A 25,555-nucleotide genomic window follows, 5' to 3' on the forward strand; every position below is an offset into this window, starting at 1 on the left:
TGCAGAATGAAACGCACTGAAGATACTGAAGAACAAAGAGGTTGGTGTTTATTCTTCATTCATTCATGATGCTGAACAACATTCATGTTAGAAAGGTTCAAGCACTTCTGCACAATTATTATTTACAGTAATATTAATGTTGTCGTTTTAATTGGGAATCAAAAAAATAACAAATACTCATTTTACAATGAACATTTTAATAGGTATTTTAAAACAGGGCTGTCACAAAACACTAGCCATATTAGGATACTTATTAAAGAGTCGACAAGACACTGTATTCTTTTGCCACTCTTCCTCCATGTTGTTCAGAACACATACATGGCAAATGGTGAGTTTTTATTTGTGTTTTGAGACCTCGAAATTCCACACTGGTGAAGACATGAGGGCAGTGCTAAAGTTTATCGTCATCAAATCAAGATCGGTTCATGAGATTGGCCAGTATCAATATGAGGCCGATCAATCTGAGCATACCTAGTATCATGTAAATGATCTTTCCAGAATGACTGATGGGGTTGTAAGCAGAAATGAAGCAAATCTGATTCATAGTTTCTGATAAAGTTGTATTTCTTATAAATTATAGAAGTTATTCATAGTTATAGAGGTTATTCTTCTTACAGTAACTTTGGTAACAGGGTTGATGAATGTGATCAACACTGTTCTGATTTAGGTTTTATAGCTGGATCGAAGTGCACTGACCGCTACAGTATTCTTGTCAGAGATGTCTCGATAGCCTTTTAATGATTGCTCTGGCATCAACATAGATAGACATGTGCAAGGTTTTTCTAGAAGAATAAAATAAAAATAATAATTAGCAGATGAATCACTTAACGTAAATAATAAACAACAAAGTATCTTCTTATACTAGTGGTGGGAGAAAAGCTTCGATGCATCGATGCATCGCGATTCGTTATCTAACGATCCAGAATCGATTCTCAAAAATTCAGAATCGATTCTGTGTTCAATTCAAATGCGAGCGCTGTCAAGACTCACGTGACCAAACAAAAAAGACGTTGATGGACGACCGTTCATATGCTGGTGAATTAGCTTAGTTTAAGATAAAATGGACAAACTACGACCTGCACCATCTCATTTAAAATCGGATGTGTGGCAACATTTTGGATTTTCTGAAGACACCGAAGGTGTCGTTGATAAAAGCCATACTGTGTGCAAAGTCTGTAGCGCCAAATTCAAATATTTCGGCAACACGACTAACATGAAGAAACATATTACGCGGTTCCACTCAGAGCTGGAGAAACAGCATTCTCTTCCAATCACGAACACTCCCGGTTACATTCAAAGGACCCTGGATCAAGTAGCAAAGCTTCCACCGAATTCTGAAAAGGCAAAACGAATTACCCGATCAGTGGCGGGTTTTATTGCCAAAGATCTGCGCCCGTACTCCGTTGTGGAAAACCAAGGATTTCGCACGATGTTACAGGTACTTGAGCCACGATACACTTTGCCCTCGCGTCGTTATTTTAGTGAGACGGCTGTCCCCGCACTCTACAGTGAGTGTAAAGATCACATCTTAGAATCCCTAAGTAATACGGACAGAGTGGCAATAACATGCGATGCATGGACATCAATTACAACAGAATCGTATGTCACTATTACGGCACACTACATTACAGATGAGTGGAAGCTTGCAGCTTGTGTTCTGCAAACGCGTGCTATGAGCGAAAGTCACACAGGGGCGAATATTGCTGAACTACTGCACAATGTTTCAGACGAATGGAAAATTCGGAACAAAGACTTGGTTTTGGTGAGTGACAATGCCTCTAACATGGCTGTTGCAGCACAGCTCGGCAAGTTTTCACATGTTAGATGTTATGCGCACACACTGAATTTGGCTTCCCAACGAGCGCTGAAGTTGCCGTCTGTGTCAAGGTTGTTAGGGAGAGTGAGGCGGATCGCGACTTTTTTCCACCGCAGCGCAATTGCAAACCATCAGTTGAAGGAGAAGCAAAAACAACTAAATCTTCCGTCTCACAAACTGAAATCAGACATCATCACTAGATGGAACAGCGCATACGAGATGCTTGAAAGATTTCTTGAACAACAGCCGGCTGTCTGTGCTGCGTTACTATCACAGGAGGTGAGAAAAGGAGCGGCTGAAATCTTCACTCTCACGGAATCCGATATTTCATGCAGTGAGGATGTGATAACTGCTCTTAAGCCTATGAAAGATGCCACACTTCTGATGTCAGAGGAGAGCAGCCCCACTGCATGTTTAATTGCCCCATTGCATGCTAAACTGATCCAGGACATGAAAGAAAACACTGAGGAAAAATCAGTGATGATCAGGGAGATAAAGAGGGTCATATGTGAGGACCTCAGCAAAAGGTACACCACTGTAACGAGTACATCTGGTGTTATAGGAAGTGTTCCCAGTTCCGGCTGACCAAATTTATGCAGCCTAACGGATTTGAAAATGTAAATTTATAAAGAGATGCGTTTTTAGTCTAGATTTAAACTGACAGAGTGTGCCTGCTTCCCGAACAATGCTAGGAAGATTGTTCCAGAGTTTAGGTGCCAAATATGAGAAGGATCTAAAACATTTAGTGCTTTGTAAGTAATTAGCAAGATTTTAAAATCTCTACAATGTTTAACAGGAAGCCAATGCAGTGATGACAGAACCGGGCTAATATGGTCATACTTCCTAGTTCTAGTAAGAACTCTAGCTGCTGCATTTTGTACCAGCTGTAGTTTATTTATCAAGCGGGAGGAACAACCACCCAGTAGAGTGTTACAGTAATCTAGCCTTGAGGTCATGAACGCATGAACTAACTGTTCTGCATTCTTCATTGAGAGCATATGTCGTAGTTTAGATATATTTTTAAGATGGAAGAATGTCGGTTTCTTCCCGACCTGGGCCGTAGTTTGTCATGTTTCAGCTCTAAGACTATGTGCTATATTACTAGAAAGAAGAGCAGCACCATTCCAGGAGGGATGAATACCATCTCTTTTCAACAGATCAGGTCTGCCCCAAAACTTTTCCAATTGTCTATGAAACCTATATTATTTTGCGGACACCACTTAGACAGCCAGCCATTGAGTGATGATAATCTGCTTACTCTCTCATCACTCCAACGAACAGGAAGGGGACCAGAGCAAATTACTGTTTCTGACATTATACTTGCGAGTTCACACACCTCTTTAATGTTAATTTTAGTATCTCCGACTGCGAGTCCAACATAATTTTGCCACGTAAATAATAATAGAGTATTTATGATTAGCATTAGCCAGAACTTTTAAATTTGCTTTGATGTCAGGTGCTCTAGAGCCTATTAATAACACTGGACTTACCTGTGTTACTCATACAATGTCGACAATCCAGAGAACTTTCCAGTAAGAACAGCTGATGCAACTATATAGCGCTACGCGCGCATCGCTGATTCCGTGTGCATCTTCGTCATTACGCTGAACACAGAGAATTCAGAACAAACACTGTACAGTTTGTTTAAAACTGAGTTAAATGGATTGAGATTGTTTTCTCGTCCTCCTATCATGCTGTAGAAAGAGCTCAGATGATGTCACTTCCTGAGTGTCTCAGTTTTAAGAAATGCTCTGCCTTTAAAAGGAGGATAATCATTCAGAAGTAACAGTGTAGGCTGAAATAACCTCAGATACTTTGACTCCTGAAATACGGACAATACAAAAACGTTTTCACAGTCCACAGTGAAAATGTGGGAAAGCTTTTTCCCTCACTTCCCTTCCTTCACATTCGTTTCTTTACCCCCACTTCTTTACCTACCCATTCTTCCCTTCATTTACATTTACATTTACATTTATTCATTTCAGACGCTTTTATCCAAAGCGACTTACAAGTGAGGAATACAACAAGCGAGTCGTCATGACGAGGCAAATAGACAAGAAGTGCTCATAATACGAGTTATAGGCAGTGCTCAGATCATTACTACAATAGAGAGGGATTAGAGGAAGTGAAAGGATAGGAATAAGAAGGGTTTTTTTTTTTTTTTTTTTTTAAGATGAGGTTAAGTGTCACGAAAGAGATGGGTTTTCAGCTGTCTTTTGAATATTGCCAGGGATTGCATTCCGGATGGAGCAGGAAGATCGTTCCACCAGCAAGGAACAGTGAACGAGAACGTTCTGGAAAGTGATTTTGTGCCTCCCTGTGATGGTACCACAAGCCTTCGCTCCTTTAATGAGCGCAGGTTTCTGGTAGGAGTGTAGACTCGTAAGAGTGAGTGGAAGTAGGAGGGTGCTGAGCCTGTGGCAGATCTGTAAGCAAGCGTCAACGCCTTGAATTTGATGCGAGCATCAAGTGGTAGCCAGTGAAGAGAGATGAAGAGAGGCGTGACGTGGGCTCTTTTGGGCTCGTTAAAGACGAGACGTGCTGCTGCGTTCTGAATCATTTGTAGAGGCTTGATTGTGCATGATGGCAGTCCAGCCAGAAGAGCATTGCAGTAATCAAGTCTAGAAATGACCAGGGCCTGGACAGAAGTTGTGTTGCATGTTCTGTTAGAAAGGGCCTGATTTTCCTGATGTTGTATAGTGCAAATCTGCATGACCGAGCTGTCTTTGCAATGTGGTCTTTGAAGGACAGTTGGTCATCAAGGATTACTCCAAGATTTCTGGCCGAATTTGACGGGGTAATTGAGGATGTACCTAGCTGGATGATGAAATCGTGATTTAGAGTCGGATTGGCAGGGAATACGAGAAGCTCAGTCTTAGCCAGGTTGAGTTGTAGATGATGTTCTTTCATCCATGCCGAGATGCCCGCCAGACAGCTTGAGATTCGTGCAGCTACTGTGGGATCATCTGGTTGGAATGAAAGGAAGAGTTGTGTGTCATCAGCATAGCAATGGTAGGAGAAACCATGTGCCTGAATGATGGGACCAAGTGATGTAGTGTAAATGGAGAAGAGGAGGGGTCCAAGAACTGAACCCTGAGGAACACCGTGGTCAGTTGATGAGCTTTGGATACCTCCCCTCTCCAGGCAACCCTGAAAGACCTTCCTGTGAGATAGGATTCAAACCAGAGAAGCGGAGTACCTGTGATGCCCAGTGATGAGAGGGTGGACAGGAGGATCTGATGATTCACCGTGTCAAAGGCAGCAGATAGATCGAGCAGAATGAGAACTGATGATTTGGAATCAGCCTTTGCAATCCGCAGGGATTCAGTGACCGACAGCAGTGCAGTCTCAGTCGAGTGGCCACTCTTGAAACCGGATTGATTGACATCCAATTGGTTGGTCTGTGAGAGGAAAGATGACACCTGGTTGAAAACAACTCGTTCAAGTGTTTTCCTATGAATGGTAGGAGAGAAACAGGTCTGTAGCTGTCTACAAGAGACGTGTTTAATGTGGGTTTCTTAAGCAGTGGGGTTACAGCCTGCTTGAATGTGTTAGGGAAAGTGCCAGTGTGGAGGGATGTGTTGATGATGTGTGTCAGTGCTGGTAAAGTGTGGGAGCGATGGCTTGTAGAAGGTGTGTGGGTATGGGATCTAGAGGGCAGGTGGTGGGATGGTGGAGAGGAGAAGTTGGAACTTCTGTCTCAGTGAGGGGGAGAATGAAGAAGGAGGTGTGTGGCTGTGTGTTGGTTGGTCTGAGTTCCTGTGTGTGTGGAGCGGAGAACTGACTGCTGATGGTAGATGTTTTATCAGTGAAAAATGTAGCAAAATTTCAGCAGTAAGGGATGAGGTGGGTGGTGGTGGAGGGGGGCAGAGGAGAGAGTTGAATGTTTTGAAAAGTTCGTGTGTTTGGAGCGCTGTTGATTTTGTTGTGGAAATAGGAAGATTAGCAGCATGAATTTCAGCAGAAAAGGATGAGAGCAGAGATTGATAGCTACTTAGGTCAAATTGGTCTTTTGATTTGTGCCACTTCTTTGCACCTGAGTTTGGTCCGATGTTCCGAAGAACATCAGATAACCAGGGATTAGAGGGAGTGGCACGTGCAGGCCTTCACTCACTTCACTCTTAGTGATCATATGAAAGTATAATGTTCGCTGTCTTTCTTTCAGACCTGATGGAAGAGAGCGAGGACAGTGAAGAACTGAGTGAAGTGGAGGAGGAACATCATGACAAACCTGGAGAAAAATCATTGAGTCGCTCAAAGACTAAAAAGACATTTTTTAAGAAAAGAAGAGCCAAGAAATTTACAACCTGCACTCAGTGTGGAAAGAGTTTCACAACCAAGCAACATCTGGAGAATCACATGAGGATCCACACCGGAGAGAAGCCGTTCACATGTGATCAGTGTGGGAAGAGTTTCTCAAGGAAAGATATTCTTGATGTTCACATGAGGATCCACAGTGACGAGAAGCTGCATATGTGTGCTCAGTGCAAAAAGAGATTCTCAAACAAGAGTGATCTTAAGATTCACATGAGGGTTCATACTGGAGAGAGACCGTTTACATGCGATCAGTGTGGGAAGAGCTTTACACAAAAAATACACCTTAGTGTTCACATGAGGATACACACTGGAGAAAAGCTTCTGTACGCTTGTGATCAATGTGATAAGAGTTTCATGCAACCATCACTCCTTAAAGAACACATGAGGATCCACACCGGAGTGAGACCGTTCACATGTCATGAATGCGGCAAAACATTTGTTGGGTTATCAAACCTGAAGGAACACCTGAAAGTTCATACGAAGGAGAAGCCACATTCATGTTCTGTGTGTGGAAAGAGTTTTTCACTGCTGTCATATTTACATAAACACCAGAAAATGCACACTGCTGTGAGAGAGTACATGTGCTTTGATTGTGAGAAGACTTTTACTACAGCAAACTGTTTAAAACTACATGAGAGAATTCACACTGGAGAAAAACCTTACAAGTGTTCACATTGTGACAAGAGATTCAGTCGGTCAGAACAACTGAAAACACATGAGATGATCCACACTGGAGAAAAACCTTACAAGTGTTCACACTGTGACATGAGATTCAGTCGGTCAGAACAACTGAAAACACATGAGATGATCCACACTGGAGAAAAACCTTACAAGTGTTCACACTGTGACATGAGATTCAGTCGGTCAACACATCTGAAAACACATGAGAGGATCCACACTGGAGAAAAACCTTACAAGTGTTCACACTGTGACATGAGATTCATTCGGTCAGCATCTCTGAAAACACATGAGATGATCCACACTGGAGAGAAGCCGTACACGTGTGATCAGTGTGGGAAGAGTTTTTCACAAAAACTAAATCTTCATCTTCACATGAGGATACACACTGGAGAAAAGCTTTTCAAGTGTGATCAGTGCGAAAAGAGATTCTCAAACAAGAATTATCTTAAGATTCACATGAGGGTTCATACTGGAGAGAAGCCGTTCACGTGTGATCAATGTGGGAAGAGCTTCACACAAAAAACTCAGCTTAATGTTCACATGAGGATACACACTGGAAAAAAGCTTCTGTACGCATGTGATCAATGTGATAAGAGTTTCATGCGACCATCACTCCTTAAAGAACACATGAGGATCCACACCGGAGTGAGACCGTTCATATGTCATCAATGTGGAAAAACATTTCATGGGGAAACCGCTCTGAAGACTCACCTGAGAGTTCATACGAAGGAGAAGCCACATTCATGTTCTGTGTGTGGAAAGAGTTTTTCATTGCGGCAACATTTACAAGTACATCATAAAATACACACTGCTGTGAGAGAGTACATGTGCTTTGAGTGTGAGAAAATGTTTACTACAGCAAAGTGTTTAAAACAGCACCAGAGAATTCACTCTGGAGAAAAACCTTACAAGTGTTCACACTGTGACAAGAGATTCAGTCAGTTAGCACATCTGAATACACACGAGAGGATCCACACTGGAGAAAAACCGTACAAGTGTTCACACTGTGACAAGAGATTCTGCAATTCATCAAATCTGAAAGCACATGAGAGGATCCACACTGGAGAGAAACCTTACAAGTGTTCACACTGTGACAAGAGATTCAGTGATTCAGGACATCTGAAAAGACATGAGAGGTATCCACACTGGAGAAAAACCTTACAAGTGTTCACACTGTGACAAGAAATTCGTTAATTCATCATCTCTGAAAGCACATGAGATGATCCACACTGGAGAAAAACCTTACAAGTGTTCACACTGTGACAAGAGATTCAGTCAGTCAACAGATCTGAAAACACATGAGATGATCCACACTGGAGAGAAGCCGCACACGTGTGATCAGTGTGGAAAGAGTTTCTCTCGTAAAAGTAACCTGAATAAACACATGAAGATCCATGCAGTGGAGAAACTCCTCGATCCATGCGGGAAGAGGTTCGTTCAGTTATCTTCATTATTTACTCAAATGAAAAACAATCAGAGTCTGAAATTACAGTAAGTTACTCATCTTTATGAGCAGTAAAGTCTCTTCATAGAGATTTATTTTATTTGAAGCTGCTGCCCGTAACTTTTTTTGGTTAAAAATGATCCAAAATCCATATTTGAGCAACCAGCCAGTGTTCAAAACTATCTCCTTACCTTAGCCCGATTCACAACGGTAAGCTTGTAATAATGTTTCATAATTCAGGTGGTACTGGTGGGTTTTTCGAGGGAAATTCAAGAGTGTCTTTGCGTCACGTCTGTAAACAGAAAGAACAAGTCCCAGCTAGATCGCATGTGAGTCGGATCATTTATAGCCGTTTTATACCACAAATCATCTTCATGACATTAAAATAGATCATAATCGTGACACAGCAGTTGTCGACCAGATTAAAATGACTATTAAACTCATCGTGATCTTTGAGCTTCACTTTTCATTTTCACGTTTGTCCCTCATTTGAAATCTCACATGATTTTTAATGTTTCTTTTAGATCTGATGGACGAAAACAAGAAAAGAAAAACAGAAGACAAAAAGTGTAAAAACGCTTCACATGTAAATCAAGGCTGAAGATTCACATAAGAGTTCACACTGGGAAGAAGCAGATCAGTGAAATTCGCATCAGTCTTCTCGTTCTGACACCAAACGTGACACGATAAAGCATCTCTTCCATACAAATTTGTCCTAATCAGCTGCAGCGAGAGACACGACAAAGAAACATCATCCACAGTTTACAAAGTTCATCTTCAGGAGTTTGTGTTAAAGTTAGTAATGAATTTCCATCACTCAGTTCTCTTTTATGAAGGAAAGCAGAAGTTTTTTTAAATGAACTCCGTGTTCTTGTGCTCTCACAGTTCAGGAGCTGAAGAAGAGTCATACGCTTTAAGAGAAACATGAATCTGATATTAATTTTTAACTCGTTCTTCATTGTTTAGAACATTTTTCTCTTCCACTTGTACTTTTCTATGCAAATGCTAATGCAATATTCTTTTATGTATTTTTGAAACTGGACACTGCTTCTCTTTTATTGATATGTTTGGCTCTTATAAGTCTTTAGTGTCACTTTTACTTTTTGTATAATGATTGATTAAACTCATTACTCATGTTATCAACAACTCATTTGTTCTAGTCAGTTTGATGTTGAACCATTCAGGCTTCATGAAGTCAGAACAATTACTATGAACTTTAAACAACAACCAGCGTCGAGTCTTTGTCCTCGGTTTGATCAAGCGACAGGTTCATTTCTGTATTGTTTTAATCAGGCACAGCACTACTTGTGCATCTTTTCTGGCATCTTCTTTTTGTCTGCCACAGACTCTTCTTCCTGACTTTCACAGGAGCAATGTCATCAAAACAATTCTTGACTTTTGAGTTAAAAGAATCAAGGAGAAAATCAACAGAGTCTGCAGATATGCTTGGTGTTAAAGATTAGCCTTCATAAACAGTACACTAGTGTTCTCATTTAAAGGTGCCCTAGAACACTTTTTCACAAGATGTAATATAAGTCTAAGGTGTCCCCTGAATGTGTCTGTGAAGTATTAGCTCAAAATACCCCATAATTTTTTTTTATTATTCAATATTTTAACTGCCTATTTTGGGGCATCATTAAATATGTGCAGATTCAGGCTGCTTCCCCTTTAAATCCTCGCGCTCCCCGCCCCCAAGCTCGTGACTCTATAATACATTGCATAAACAAAGTTCACACAGCTAATATAACCCTCAAATGGATCTTTAATAATAATAATAATAATTCCTTACATTTATATAGCGCTTTTCTGGGCACTCAAAGCGCTTTACATATTGAAGGGGGAATCTCCTCAACCACCACCAAAGTTACAAAGTGTTCGTCATGCAGCATATCAGATCATGTAAGTATGGTATTTATTTGGATGTTTACATTTGATTCTGAATGAGTTTGGTGCTCCGTGGCTAAAGCTAACATTACACACTGTTGGAGAGATTTATAAAGAATGAAGTTGTGTTTATGAATTATACAGACTGCAAGTGTTTAAAAATGTTACCAGGGTTCCCACGCGCCTTGAAAGTCCTTGAAAGTACTTGGATTTCAGACACATGAATTCAAGGCCTGGAAAGTACTTGAAAGCAAATATTGGTCCTTGAAAGTGCTTGAATTAAATTTGAAATAAATTTTGTGAAAATGTATTATAAGATGCCCCTTTTAGTCCTAGTATATTTGTTTTGGAATATTATTTTACAATCAGTTTCCGAGTGTTTTCCATTGATCGGGTATCGGCCGGACGGGACCGATCCAAATCCGTTACTGTGCGTGTAGCCTACTATTTTGTGTTATTGTTAAGCTCCACAAAAGGCACAAAACATTAAAAAGCACCATAAAGTTTCTGTGCACTATATTCCAAGTGTTCTGAAGCTATTCCATAGTTTAATTTGAGGTACAGCTAAATATTTAAGTCGTTAAATTAAAGTTCACGTAAATGGCTCCCTCCGCTGCGGCTGTCAGTCATTCTCCATTCAGCATTCAGACTGCGTGTCGCGTTCGGTTACTACAGTCAACACAATGGAACTCTCTCCAAGATGAATCAATGTTTCTGTTATTATACTTCATCTGTAGACAACGATACCGGCAATACAGTACGCATCAATATATCTTCACTTTGTGCTTTGAACTTTTCACTGCGGAGCGCTGTGACTCCATGATGCTTCAAGCGCATCATTCTGCACACGGGATGCGCATAAGCGCTTTGTGCCGCTCTGTATGGGAGCCGTTCATATTATAATACTTTTGCGCAATGAAAGATTGTTAGTAGCATTTTTTTTTGGTTCTGTCCTATGTTGCTGCATTATTTTAACTTTTATATTTTAATGATAAGACATTAAATAGCTCAATTTCGTCCACATTTTCATATTTATTCACAAACTTATAGGATAAACAATATGCCTACTACTATGCATTTATTTATATTATGAAAAGAAAGTATTATGAAAAAATATCTGCGTCACTTTTCAGTTTTCATCTTGAACACTTTTTGAGGATCGTGAGTGAACGCGATCATCTCTTCCTCTTTACTACTTTACAGAAGAAATTAAAGAAATTAATCTGTATCACATCAGTTCAATCAGTGTTGTAAACAATGTCACGTGTAAACCTCAGAAAAGCCATTCGTTGACCATAAACTTAAAGTCAGCAGCAAGAAAAAATAAAACAAACTATTTAAAACAAAACGAAATAGATTAGAAACTTTTAATTATGTAAGCATAAGTATTATAATATATAGTAAAATGGACAAACTGAGTGTGTGTAATCAAACGCATCGTTTTCATTTTATTCTGGAGACTGAACTCGCGCTCTGCTGCCACACTGGAGCGCACTCACCACCTACTGGACAGGGGTGGGAATTACAGTTACAAGCAACATCAGCCTCAATCTGTCAAAATGACGGACAGGCTGCAGATTTTTTCCGTCACTGCTGAAAAAAATTCCATCAATGACGGAAAATTTTCGGTTAACACGACCTTTGAGATTATATATTATACACACGCCACACTACCGCCGGTGACATTCCACGACCGTGGTGGCGCGGTTGTCATGCCGACCGTCACAGCCATAAGCGTTATTCTATAGTCTTTGCCATAAGTGAGGCATACAGTTTATTAGGTAATTTAGCACTTTTCTTATTACTTGAATATCGGATCGGTATCGGCCAACACTGAATCCCAGGTATCGGTATCGGAAGCAAAAAAGGCGGATCGGTGCATCCCTAGTGTCAATATATTAAATGCGCGCAAGAGCCTTAAAGGGACAGACAACAAATGCTGCGACTTGTCCTTGAAGGGATAGTTCAACCAAAAATGAAAATTCTGTCACTCTAAACTTGATCCAAACCTGTATTAATTTGTCTTGTGCTGAACGCAAAAGAACATATTGAAGAATGTGGGTAACCAAACAGCTGGTCCCCAGTGAGTTCCATAGTATGAAAGAAAATACTATGGATGTCAGTGGGTAGCTACTAGCAAATGTTTGGTTATCAACTTTCTTTAAAAAAAACACAAAAAAAACTTGTATGTTCAACAGAAGAAATGTATTCGGGTTTTAAACAACTTCTACGTTGAGTAAGTAATGACTGAATTTCCTTTTTTTTTTTTCAATTTCTTTAATATAGTAGCTTTAACAAGAAACTCCTAAGAATTTTGATATATAAATTGCAATTCTGATTTTCTTTTCTCAGAATTGCAAGCTTATATATGATGTTTTATTAACAAAGTTCGGGAGGAGCAAGTTATAATTAACCTAAGCACATAATTAACCTAATTAGCACAGGTGGAGAGCATTCAGTTAATCAGCTCAACCATTGTCAAGAGGTATAAATTCACCTCTGTTCATCTGAGAGTTTACCAGCATCCCTCCTCCACCCCATCTCCTCACTTCTAATTCTATCTACTTTTAACACACCGGGTGGAGTACTCTGGGTTTGGGCCAAAAATTCGAGCTCGGAGCCCTCTCCCTGGACAGCACACCAAATACACATAACTTTACTCTATTTAATAATATGGATATGTGAACTTGTGAGCTATTATATATTGTATATATTCTGCCACTTTAAGCCACAATTACGATCCTTATAATAATTTTCAATTGCAAAATGTTTTTTTCTAATATTCTCTCTATATTATGATTTTAAGTAATGATTCATAAAAAATGAAAACCAAAACTAGTATGGATTAATTGTTAATATTAGGGATAAGAAAGCTGAAAACAGTTTTAATTTATTTCCAAAATTAATGTACAAATGATTCTGTTCCTCTTCCGGGTTAAAATGGATGCAAATGCAATAGGATGATTAAAATGTTAAGTACTGTAAGAGGTCTTTCATGACGCTCTATATGTAATGTGAATTTGATAGGTGCTTGATATAAAATAAACAGTGCTTGAAAAAGTCCTTGAAAGTCCTTGAATCTGATATTCATGAAAGAGTGGGAACCCTGTGTTACGTCCTGAGACGTATTGTGTATGTGTTTTGTTGGTTCCTTCTTCTTTCTTTCTTTCTTTCTTTCTTTCTTTCTTTCTTTCTTTCTTTCCCTTTCTCTTGTACTTTCTTTAGGATTGCATTCTACCAAAGTGATCTCCAGATCTGATTGGTGCTAATGGGACCAGGGAGCAGCTATAAATGGATCTGGAAGGCCTGAAGAGGGAGCTCTGCTCAACTTGTGATTCCCTGTTGTTTAATTGCACATGTGCTGTTGTGTGTTTGCTGCAGTGTGTTGTTGCTCTTAGCTTGCTTGTTGATCTGCCTGTTGTGTGCAGTGTTATTTTTGGGTTTGAGTTGATAAGTTGTTGTCAATCTCATTTTTCCTTTTGTATATTTTTTTTGTAAAATATTGTAAATATCTTTTCCACACCAGGAAGCTGTAGGGGGTGAGTGCCATTTCCTTTGTAAATACTGTTTTCTCCTGTTTTTCATTAGATAGGGAGTAAGGATAATTTATTGTATTTTCTTTTCTTTTCTTTTGTTAGGGAATTTAGGTTTTTTTTTTTTCTGTTAGGAGTTTGTGTGGTGTTTGTTTGTTGTTTTGGCCTTTGCTTACCCCTGAAGTTGTGCTTTCATTTGTGGTTTTGTAAATAAAAGTGTACAAAGGATCTTTGATTTCAACTGCAGTTTGTTGCAGCCTCACCCTAGATGGGGTCGTAACAAAAATGAAAATAGCGACGGCTCTTGTCTCCGTGAATACAGTAAGAAACGATGGTAACTTTAACCACATTTAACAGTACATTAGCAACATGCTAACGAAACATTTAGAAAGACAATTCACAAATATCACTAAAAATATCATGATATCATGGATCATGTCGGTTATTATTGCTCCATCTGCCATTTTTCGCTATTGTTCTTGCTTGCTTACCTAGTCTGATGATTCAACTGTGCAGATCCAGATGTTAATACTGGCTGCCCTTGTCTAATGCCTTGAACATGAGCTGGCATATGCAAATATTGGGGGCGTACACCCTAGTGACAAAAAAGTATACTTTATTGTATTTTAAATATATACCCTTTTTCTATAGTACACTGCAAAAATACTATCATTAAATATATAAAAAGTATATTAGTATCATATTTTCACAATGCAACTTTTAACACACTTTAAAATAATTGTACTTTAGTATATTTTCTAAAAAATATATTTTAGAAAAATATACTTGAAGTGTAAGTTCAGTTTATTTTTTAAAAGTGTATTTATTTGCACTTAAAAATATATTTGAGGTATTATTTAACAGTGTGCTGAAAATGATCATTGTAACAATGCACTGAAAGTATAATTAAAAAAATACATTATTTAATATCCTGAAGTTGTAGTGTATCTAATGTTAAATTTGAGTATATTTTTTAAGTTTACTTATTCATCCTTGGAATTCATTATATTACTTGTGCTATTTATTTCAGTATGAATGCATTACAAGCCCATTTAGTATATGCAGTGTAGCCTATACAATTTCCAAATATATGTAAGTGTTTATTAAGTTTACACTGGCAGAATCATTTTACAGTCGTACACACAAATCTATATTAAACAACACACCAGCAGCACAAGTAATGCGAAAAAATATGTCGAGTGGTTAAACTAATCGGAATTCAAATGTCTCTTCAACTTGGTCTGTGACCAATCAGATTTTGTTGCTCACTGCCTTCAGCCAATCAGAGCTGCTGACGTCACGGTCCTCGTCTGAATCCCCTCGCTCAGTCACTCAGGTGAAGTATAATGTCGCAATGTATAATTTATTTAATAAAACACTGAAAGCGCAATACATCGCTCAATCTTGGGGATTCTGACCAGTTCAATCAAGTGACATCGCAGCCTGACCGTGATGGCGACGACAACCGGCTAATCTAATGGCCTACGCGATCCTGAAAGAACCGGAGAAAAGTGCTGCTATTGGGAGGTGAGTTGTAGTCTACCAGTTAACAAACTTTATTTTATTTTCTTTAACAAACGGAGAGCGATATTTCGGCTTGATATCTCCTTTTTGAGTTTTTGTGTGGTGGTTTATGGCACATGTTTGTATGCAGCACCAAAACATTCATATGATTGGTCAAATCGGCCCGTATTCTGTACGATATTAATTCATAAAGTGTTTTATGCTTGACTATGTAGCGAAAACAATATCGACATGCCATTCTGATACAGTTCCCTGCTGCTAATCCTCATTTACTGTTCAGAAATAGTATTGGTTCAATGTAGGATTTAGACAGACTATTGTAAACGTGAATAAAGGGTTGAACATGCTGTCTTATATCTTTGGTATATTCTGTCAACAGATGCTGTTCTTCACGAGTCTCTGCGGTCATCATTGTGCCATCAGACACAATCAGAAGCTCATCAGAAAATGGAATATAATGTGTCATTTGTATTTGTGTATAGAGGGTCACCATGGTCCAATATTTTTTTTTTTTCTTTAATGAAAAACATGGTAAGTTTTGCTGAATCTAAGTTTAAATAAAAACTTTTGGATTTGTCAATGAAATATGTATTTTCATTAGTGATGTTACATTTTATTTATTTTAATGGCCTTGAAAACAAATGCATTCAACTTTGGGAAAATGTGTTAAACTGTATTTAAATAGTAGCACAACTGTATTGTGTGAGATTATGTAATTCAAAGTACAGTAGTCAACATTTGCAGTGGATCAAAAAAGTTAGGACAACTTTGAATAAAGGTTTTGATCCGCTTCAAATGTTGACTATATTATACAAAGTATAAGTAATAACAAAGTGTATCGTTATTGACTGCAAAGTGTGTAATGTTTAATATTTGGAATATTTGCCCGTATATTATAACAAAGGTACTGAGCATACAGTATATACTGTTACCTGTAAAAATACTTAGTGTACTAAGTATACTTGAAGTTGTTTCAATTTAGCACACGTAAGTATACTAAATATACTTAGTTATATTTTAATACTACTTAATTTCAACTTAAATATACTTAGTACAAAATTAGTTGTTTCAAAATAGCACATTTTAAATGAACTAATCATTAACACACTTGAAATATACTAATAATTAGTCTTGCTGCAAGTATACTTAGTATACTTTTTTTTTCACTAGGGCATATTAATGATCCCGACTGTAACGTAACAGTCGGTGTTATGTTGAGATTCGCCTGTTCTTCGGAGGTCTTTTAAACAAATGAGATTTATATAAGAAGGAGGAAACAATGGAGTTTGAGACTCACTGTATGTCATTTCCATGTACTGAACTCTTGTTATTCAACTATGCCAAGATAAATTCAATTTTCAATTCTAGGGCACCTTTAAGCACTGCTTTTTGACTGAGATAGATCCAGCTTCAACACAGGCCCAGTGCCAGGCCAGTAATAATATGGTGGGCCTTCAAATACTAAGGGTGGGCAAACGCAAACCAACAGAAAAATTAAAACTTGGCAGGTGACAAATTATTTATAAACACTAAATTACTTATAAAAAAAAAAAATCCTGCAACATGTAACGGAAACAATTGCTATATAGTGCACAACAACATTTACGAAATTCACTACAGATACAGAAAAGCTTCTCGTGTTTTTTAATGAACCGCTATTGTGGGATTTCTGATGAACTTGTAAAGTAGATCACAAACTCTGAAAAAGTCTTGAATTTCACTTTGAGCCGACAACGAACAACCACTAGATGTAGTTTGTGGTTCAAACGGTGTGTTTCGGCCCAATCTGTCCTGTACATTTTGTACACCCACATGTTTTCCCAACATAACCCGTTACTTGGAAATACTGCTTCATTTTCCCTTAAATCATTAAAAATGCCTTAAGTTTTGTTAAAAAGTATTAAACTATTATGAAAAAAACTATGTATAATTTCTTTACTTCTGTCAGGAAATCTTATGCATCCACTGGGAGAATAAAAAGATTCCCTTCAGAAATACTTATGGCTTTGCTTACTTCAAATTTCTTTAGAGAGTAAAGTATTATTTTTCCTATTTTTACCCAAAATAATGTGTTGTGAACATTAGTGAGTTCACATGTAATGTCTGTTTCCAGACGCCAGAGGGCCTTAAAGTCCACCCGTGAGAAACAAACACATACAAATAATCTTTTAGACAATAAACTTAAGGCTCAACAGAGACTCATGGAAGTCATAAAACTCAAAAAAGTGACTTGAGCGAAACATATTCTTTAGTTATAATATCTTCTGCTTTCAGAGCAGCTCATTCTTAATAAAGATAACAATAACTCTGAATTAGAGATACTTTAATGAGTAACAGAATTGGTCTTAGATATTCAGTGTCATTGATGTGTCCCGGACAGAAAATGGATTCATTAAATGTCAGGCACCAATATCTATAAGGGGCTGTTATTAGTCATAAGAGGTCATGAAATGGAGAATCAAAAGTTTTGCAGAGTTCAAATCAGAGGCTAAAATCAGTCTTTTATTTCTAAATTATGAGCATTTGTGATGTAAAAATCATACTAAGATTATAAGTGCACCAGAGGAAACATTATAAACTAACTTCTGTAAATATCACTGATGTTAAAAGAGAAGAGCTGTTGGAGAAGGTTGTATTTAATCAGATTGTTGTGAAGTACTTTCAGGAGAAAGTTCAACAGGTGAAGTCTCACATGATTCCAGAGAGGAAAGACCAGATCAGACTGGTTCTGCTGGGAAAAAAACGGATCTGGGAAAGTGAAACTGGAAACACCTTCCTGGGAAGGGGAAAAAAAAAAGTGTTTGACTCCTCCATCGGCTCAGACGAATCAGTGTCAGTCAGAAACTACAGTGAGGATGGGTAAAGAGATCTCAGTCATCGACACACCTGGGCCGTATTCATAGAAAAAAATCTTACTGGAAAGAGTTGCTCCTTGTGATAAAGTTCTAAGAAAATTCACAGGAATTTGTGGGCGTTTCCTCACAATTGCCTCCTCACTAGGATGGAAGTTTTTGTCTTTTGCCCACTCAGAGTTGACTCCTATGTAGCATAGCCTTTTTAAGCTAAATTAGTGGCTTTCTGAGAGGATTCTTAGAAGCTTTGAGAATTCAGACTGATCAGTAAAATGGAGAAGATGGTGAAAGAGAATGGAGGGACACACTTCACCAATGACATGTTTGAGAGAACAGAGAAACACATTCAGGAGATTCAGAAGCAGAAGTTAGATGAGAAAGTGAACAAACAGGAGCATGAAGGGGTTACTATTACTCAAAGTGAATGGCAGAAAATATACTGGAGCTTAGTAGAGTCTCATGTACAGTTGTGGCCAGAATTATTAGACCCCTTCATAAATATGATCAAAGATGACTCTAAAAATAAATCTGCATTGTTTATCCTTTTGATCTTTAATTTATAAAATTAGCAAAAATCTAACCTTTCATTGAAGGAAAAGAATTGAAAGTGGGGGGGAAATAACATTATGAAATAAATGTTTTTCTCCAAAACACGTTGGCCACAATTATTAGCACCCTTTTATTCAATATTTTTTGCAACCTCCTTTTGCCAAGATAACAGCTCTGACTCTTCTTCTATAATGCCTGATGAGTTTGGAGAACACCTGACAAGAGATCAGACATCATTCCTCCATGCAGAATCTCTCCAAATCCTTCAGATTCCAGCTTCATGTTGGTGCTGCTTCTCTTCAGTTCACTCCACTCATTTCTTTAGGGTTCAGGTCTATGGAATTACATTTGATCCAAAAATAATGAACGTAACTTTTCAAAAAAACTAATAAAAATATAAATTGAATCTGAATAAAATGTCTTTGAAACTTAAAAAAATAAATCGCAGGCAAAATGTTTGACTTTGTTTTTAATACACTGCATGTTTTGCTATCAGTTTCTTTTCTTTCTTTCACTGATCTTTACTTACAAAAGCATTTCCAGAGTTTTCGTTTATGCTTCTGAAGTTTTCGTTTACGATCCCAGAGTTTTCGTTCTTCTTTCTGACACAAATCTCTCGCGGGGGCGGGGCCAGCAGTGGTGAATTCTCATTGGCTACTGAGTTTTTGATTGACAGCTTCTACTTGACCTGGAAGTGAAGACGTCAGTGTTGTGTTTACATGTGTGGAGGTGAGCGTCTGTAAGCGGCTTCTTATTTCATTTTAGTGATGTAAAGATAGGAGTTTTTATTATTTTATCTGTAGCTGCTGCTACTATGGTGAGATGATTTCTTAGGCCTAGCACAGACGAATGATATAATCATCATTATCATCAGTCATCGTCGTTATCTGAATACTCGCGGTAAGTCAGTATTTTTTACGTTTACAAAATCAAGTAACATTACTTGCTTTTGCTTTTTCAGATGGAGAGGTATTTTAGGGCTCATTTAGAGCCCACTTTATACAGCAGTGTTGTCTTGATGTAACCCAATCATTACAGGATCTGGTTATGTACTGTAGGCCTACATACAGCCCTGGATTAGATCATATTTAAAGGGGAAAAGGTAGTCTTTAATAATAATACATATAAAGTACTGTGCAAAAGTCTTAGGACACCATTAGATGTTGTTTTAGCAATGGTATAGTGACCATATAATTTTTTTTCAGACTTCTTATTAGAATATGACCAGGAAATACTTTAAATTTGTAAGCATTATTAAAAAACAGGAAAAAAAGACTTATACGGGCTAAAGTGGCAAGTATTTAGTGACCTCTCCTAACACTTGAGTAATAGTGAGAACCTGGCTCTCTCAAACATAAATGGAATGGAAAATGACTGGAAGGCCAAGAAAACTTTCAAAATCTGATCCGAAGTTTCTCCTTTGAAAAAACTGGAAGTCTAGGAGGTCACGTTAAATACTAATTTTTGCTTATAGAATCAATGTTGTTCTGATTTTTTTGTGTGCATATTTCCTGTATTTTCTGTTTGCATTGTAATAAAGACCAAAAAATAAACATGGGTGGTAAACATTGCTAAAACAACAAAGCTAAGACTTTTGCACAGTACTGTATGGCCAAATGCAAAACCTAATACATGAAAGTAATTATGGCTGAAATTATATATAATTTGTTTGAAATAAATATTTTAAGTCTGCATAATTTGTTATGTGGGAATTCCAAGCAGTTTGAATTGTTAGATTATAATACATCTGATTTCTTATTTTCCAGGGAGTGGAGCAACTTTTCCATTAACAAAATTCTGATGCTGACCCAGAGGAGGGAGTGGTAGCCCCAGAGATCCACTGTCCCCAACAGACAAGAATCTTATTTTGTTCAGACACATCACCTTTGACTGACTGGGATCTTGATCTTCAGACACCTGATATTATGCAAATATTTTAATTTTTTTGGAGCTCTAGATTAAAACAAGACACAGTTCACAAACACACAAGAGGTTGTACTTTATTCTTATTAGTCCATACTGATCTTGGATTAGCATACCAACAACATATGAATGTTAAAGTGATAGTTCACCCCAAAAAAATTATCATATATTTTACTCACCCTCATGCCGTCCATGATGCATATTACTTTCTTTCTACAGATAAACATGAATTAGGATTTTTAGGAAAATAATACATGTCTTCGAGTCCTAAAGACACATTAATCCATGCGACCCCAGTGGATGAATCAATGTCTTCTGAAGTGAAACAATAGATGAGAAAAATACTAATAATTTAAACTGTTTTAATTATTAACAATCGTTTCCCACCAACCATCATACGTGTGTGGGTTACAGTCCACTTATGGGCTCACAGAGATGGACTATTTTCTTAAAGATATTTGTGCTTATGTGGAGAAAGAAAGTCATACAGTCAAACCAAAATGTATTCAGACAACATGAACATTTCATTCCATTCATTAATACAGTTTATTCACAATATTTAAAAAAAATGGTAATAAAATGAATTTTATGAATTTTACACATGTATTCTATAATAGGTGCTTGTGCATTTTTACAGTAATGTACTGTATATCATGAGAATACTGTGCATTACATGAATATGCAGTTAGTGTTTTGTGGATTCTGGTCATTCCTTTCACAACATATTGCATCCAACACTTTCACTTTGATACCTGTGTGTATGCTGTAGTGACAATAAAGAATTTAAATGTATTTGAATTGATTCATATTTTCATTTACATTTATTCAACTGTTTTTTTTAATATAAGTCACAATTGAAACTGTTGATGATTGTTTAAAAAAAATCTACTTGTATATGTTAGATGATAATGTTAACTAAATAAAATAACTAAATAAAATTATTAGAATGATAAAAAATGGAGTACTGAAATGCCCTTTGAGGTCTATACCGTCTTACAGCAAGCCACGACTGTTATTTTCATATTGTTTGAATCCTTCAGAATTGAGTGATCATTAATTGTGATGGTGTATGTGCATATGCTAACAATGGGTAGAGTGATGGCCATGGTTGCCAACCTTGATTACCTGGTTGGAGTGAGACTTTCTTGACGGCTGAATATATACATGTATATGATACTAGTATTCTCTTTAAACTGTAACAGCACAACCTAATCAGACCCAACAATAGAGAAGAATCATCAGAAATAATCAAATATTCTCCGAAAACACTGGACATTATGCAATATTTTCAGTATTATAACCTTTAATGTACAATTAAACCTCAAGACATTCTCGCGTTTGATCTCTCACGCTCCTAAAAGTTTATGTCGACAAAGTAGAAGCCGCAGATAAATACAGATAAAATTCAAAAACAAAACTCATATTTTTAAATGAAATAAGAAGCTGCTTACAGACGCTCACCTCCACACATGTAATTGTAAACACAACGCTGACGTCTTCACTTCCAGGTCAAGAAGAAGCTGTCAATCAAAAACTCAGTAGCCAATGAGAACACACCACTGCTGGCCCCGCCCCCGCAAGAGATTTGTGCCAGAAAGACGAACGAAAACTCGGGGATCGTAAACGAAAACTTCAGAAGCATAAATGAAAACTCTGGAAATGCTTTTGTAAGTTAAGATCAGTGAAAGAAAGAAAAGAAACTGTTAGCAAAACATGCAGTGTATTAAAAACAAACTCAAACATTTTGCCTGCGATTTATTTTTTTTAAGTTTCAAAGACATTTTATTCAGTTTCAATTTATATTTTTATTAGTTTTTTTGAAAAGTTACGTTCATTATTTTTGGATCAAATGTAATTCCATACAGGTCAGGGAACTGGGAAGACCATGGCAGAAGCTTCATTTTGTGCTCAGTGACACATTTTTGTGCTGGTTTTGATGTTTGTTTTGGATCATTGTCCCGACGGATGATCCAACCACGGCCCGTTATAAGATTTCTAGCAGAAGTGGTCAGGTTTTGATTTTTTTATCTGTTGGTATTTGATATAATCCATGATAGGATATATCTGAACAAGATGTCCAGGACCTCCAGCACAAAAATAGGCCCACAACATTAAAGATCCAGCAGTATATTTAACTGTGGACATGGGGCACTTTTTATCCATGTGTGCACCAAACCCATCTGGTGGGTTTGCTGCCAAGAAGCTCTTGTTTTAGTTTCATCTGACCACAGAAGCCGGTCCCGTTTGAAGTTCCAGTCTTGTCTGACAACTGAATATGCTGGAGATTGTTTCTGGATGAGAGCAGAGGATTTTTCTTGAAACCCTACCGAACATCTTGTGGGGATGTAGGTGCTTTTGATAAATTTTTTTTAGGCTTTCTGAGACTCAAGACTCAACTAATCTCTGCAATTCTCCAGCTGTGATCCTTGGAGAGTCTTTGGCCACTCAAACTTTCCTCCTCACCACACATTAGGACGATTTAGACACATGTCCTCTTTCAGTCAGATTTGTAACATCTTTAGTTGATTGGAACTTCTTAATTATTGCCCTGATGGTGGAAATGGGGATTTTCAATGCTTCAGCTATTTTCTTACAGCCACTTTCTATTTTGTGAAGCTCAACAATCTTTTGCTGCACATCAGAACTATATTCTTTGTTTTTTCTCATTGTGATGAATGATTAAGGGAATTTGGCCTTTGTGTTTCCTCATGTTTATACTCCTGTGGAACAGGAAGTCATGGCTGGACAATTTCATGTTCATGATCACCCCGGTGAGCTAAAAAAAATTTAAATATGAATGGGAATATACTTCAGAGATATTTTACTCATAAAAAATTCTAGGGGTGCTAATAATTGTGGGCAACGTGTTTTGGAGAAAAACATTTATTTCTTAATGTTATTTCCCCCCCACTTTCAATTCTTTTCCTTCAATGAAAGGTTAGATTTTTGCTAATTTTATGAATTAAAGATCAAAAGGATAAACAATGCAGATTTATTTTTAGAGTCATCTTTAATCATATTTATGAAGGGGTCTAATAATTCTGGCCACAACTGTAACACTTCACTCAATTTAGTACAGACGCAAAGTCTGCGTATGGACCAGTTAAATCAGAAGGCTAAATTTGTCTGCAGAGAATAAGGATGGCACAACAATAATGAACCACTCATCCAACAGGTAAGGTTTAACTCGATGTATTTTTCAAGCTTCAAATTTTAAACTTTGATAATTGAAATGCATAATATAGAGAAAAAAATAATATAATAAAACAAAATACAAAAAAAATAAATGAAATAAAATACAATGTATATTTCCCAAACAAATAAAATGAAACTTTCTGTAAACCCCAATTAAATTCTTTCTAGTATCCTTAACTCTGTTCTCTCTTATGTCCCTTGCAGGATTCAAGACTCAATGGTGCTCAAAGGACTCAAAAGGTAAGTGTAATCACCAAAATAAGAATAAACAAAAAAAAAAAAAATAATAATAATAATTTTTATAAATCAATGAAATTAACTTCTCATTTGTTCCCTTCTAGGTTTCACTATTGTCTCTTTCAGTTTTCCTTTTTTGAATTAATCAAGTTAACCCAGTTAATGATGAATTCACCTTATGAATGAAAATTTAAATATCGAAAATGAGGAAAATAAAATTGAAATCCCCCTTTTTGTTTTTTGTATGGGTCTATTCCTAGCTTCAAATTAATAAAACACCAGAGAAATAAAAGAAAGAAAGAAAAATAAATAAATAAAAGCAATTACATTTGATCAAGCAAAAAAAAAAAAAAAAACAATAATAAATTCACATTTAATTCCCTTCACAGATTTAAACCTCAGTTTTCAAAATGTGTTCAGTAACTCAGTCTCTCAAATGATTCACAACTCTGTGAACATGGATTGAACGACGATTGTGTGCATTTCTCAGTCTATCCTCTGTGATCGAATCCTTTCGGAAAAACAGTGAATCAGGTGCAAGTGTTGTTAGTTCAATCCTACCGTCCAAATCGGCAACAACAAGATCAGTATCAGAAAATCACACTCGCTGTTTGGTCCGTGTGGCTCGCCAGTCCCACTCCCTCCACGAACACGGGAGTTAGAACGAAATCCAGGAATCCATAAACTCCACTCCGTTAAGCATCGATCGTGTTGCAGCAACTCAGCAGTGCACTCGACAGGATAAAGATTCACTCAAACCAGGAAAAATAGACAAGGAACAGAAGAGAAGAAGGAAAAAAAAAAAACCTGACCAAAACACGATGAACTTGAACACTCAATCTCTTTTAGGTCTGTAGAATTCTTACAACTTGACTTTTTTCGCTCATCCAGCTCTCAAAAATAAATGAACTTTCAGTTTCCTTATAAAACGTCTTTTTCAACGCACTATGCGTTACGAGGCTTCTTCTCAGTAGCTGCGTCACATATAGATCTCAAATCTTTTTTTTCACATGAACTTCACTTCTTCACAGTATAAATCATCTCTGGTCATATATAACTTCGATTAAAATCACATATTTCTATTTGATTGATCAAATTTGTTACTTTCTTTGGAGAGACTCGAATCACGTCTGCTCTTCTGTATGTTTGTTCATGCAAAAACACAGTTTTCTTAGTCACGATAATGCAACTTGCTAAGTCAATAACAGACAGAAATGAAAACATGATGTGACACATGCTTCTTTCATTGAGCCTTTAGTTTGATCTATCCTGACGCAGATTTGTGGAAATATGGACTCCAACAATCTACCGGTCATAATGATTTCAGAAGAATCCAGTTCTCAGTTGTTGTTTTTTTTTTTTTTTGAGAATAAACGATACAAAAACAAATGTTTCATTACCAAAGAAGTACAATCGTAATTCAATTCAATTCAATTCACATGTATTTGTATGCCGCTTTTCACAATAAATCATTACATGAATAAAGTCACATGACTCAGTGATCAAACTCTAGCTGACTTCATTTTAACTGTTTAACTGTTGTATGAAATCAATGTCACATTTTCAACCATGATGGTATTCAGGAAGAAAACACTTTTGG

At 37.2% G+C, this 25,555-nt stretch overlaps 1 pseudogene; it reads left to right on the forward strand.

The window, feature by feature from the left end:
• Positions 1–8,905, forward strand: LOC125246402 (annotated as a pseudogene).
• Positions 8,906–25,555: the final 16,650 nt, after the last annotated feature.

Source organism: Megalobrama amblycephala, linkage group LG1 (assembly GCF_018812025.1).
Source record: "Megalobrama amblycephala isolate DHTTF-2021 linkage group LG1, ASM1881202v1, whole genome shotgun sequence".
NCBI classification, from domain to species: Eukaryota; Metazoa; Chordata; class Actinopteri; order Cypriniformes; family Xenocyprididae; genus Megalobrama; species Megalobrama amblycephala.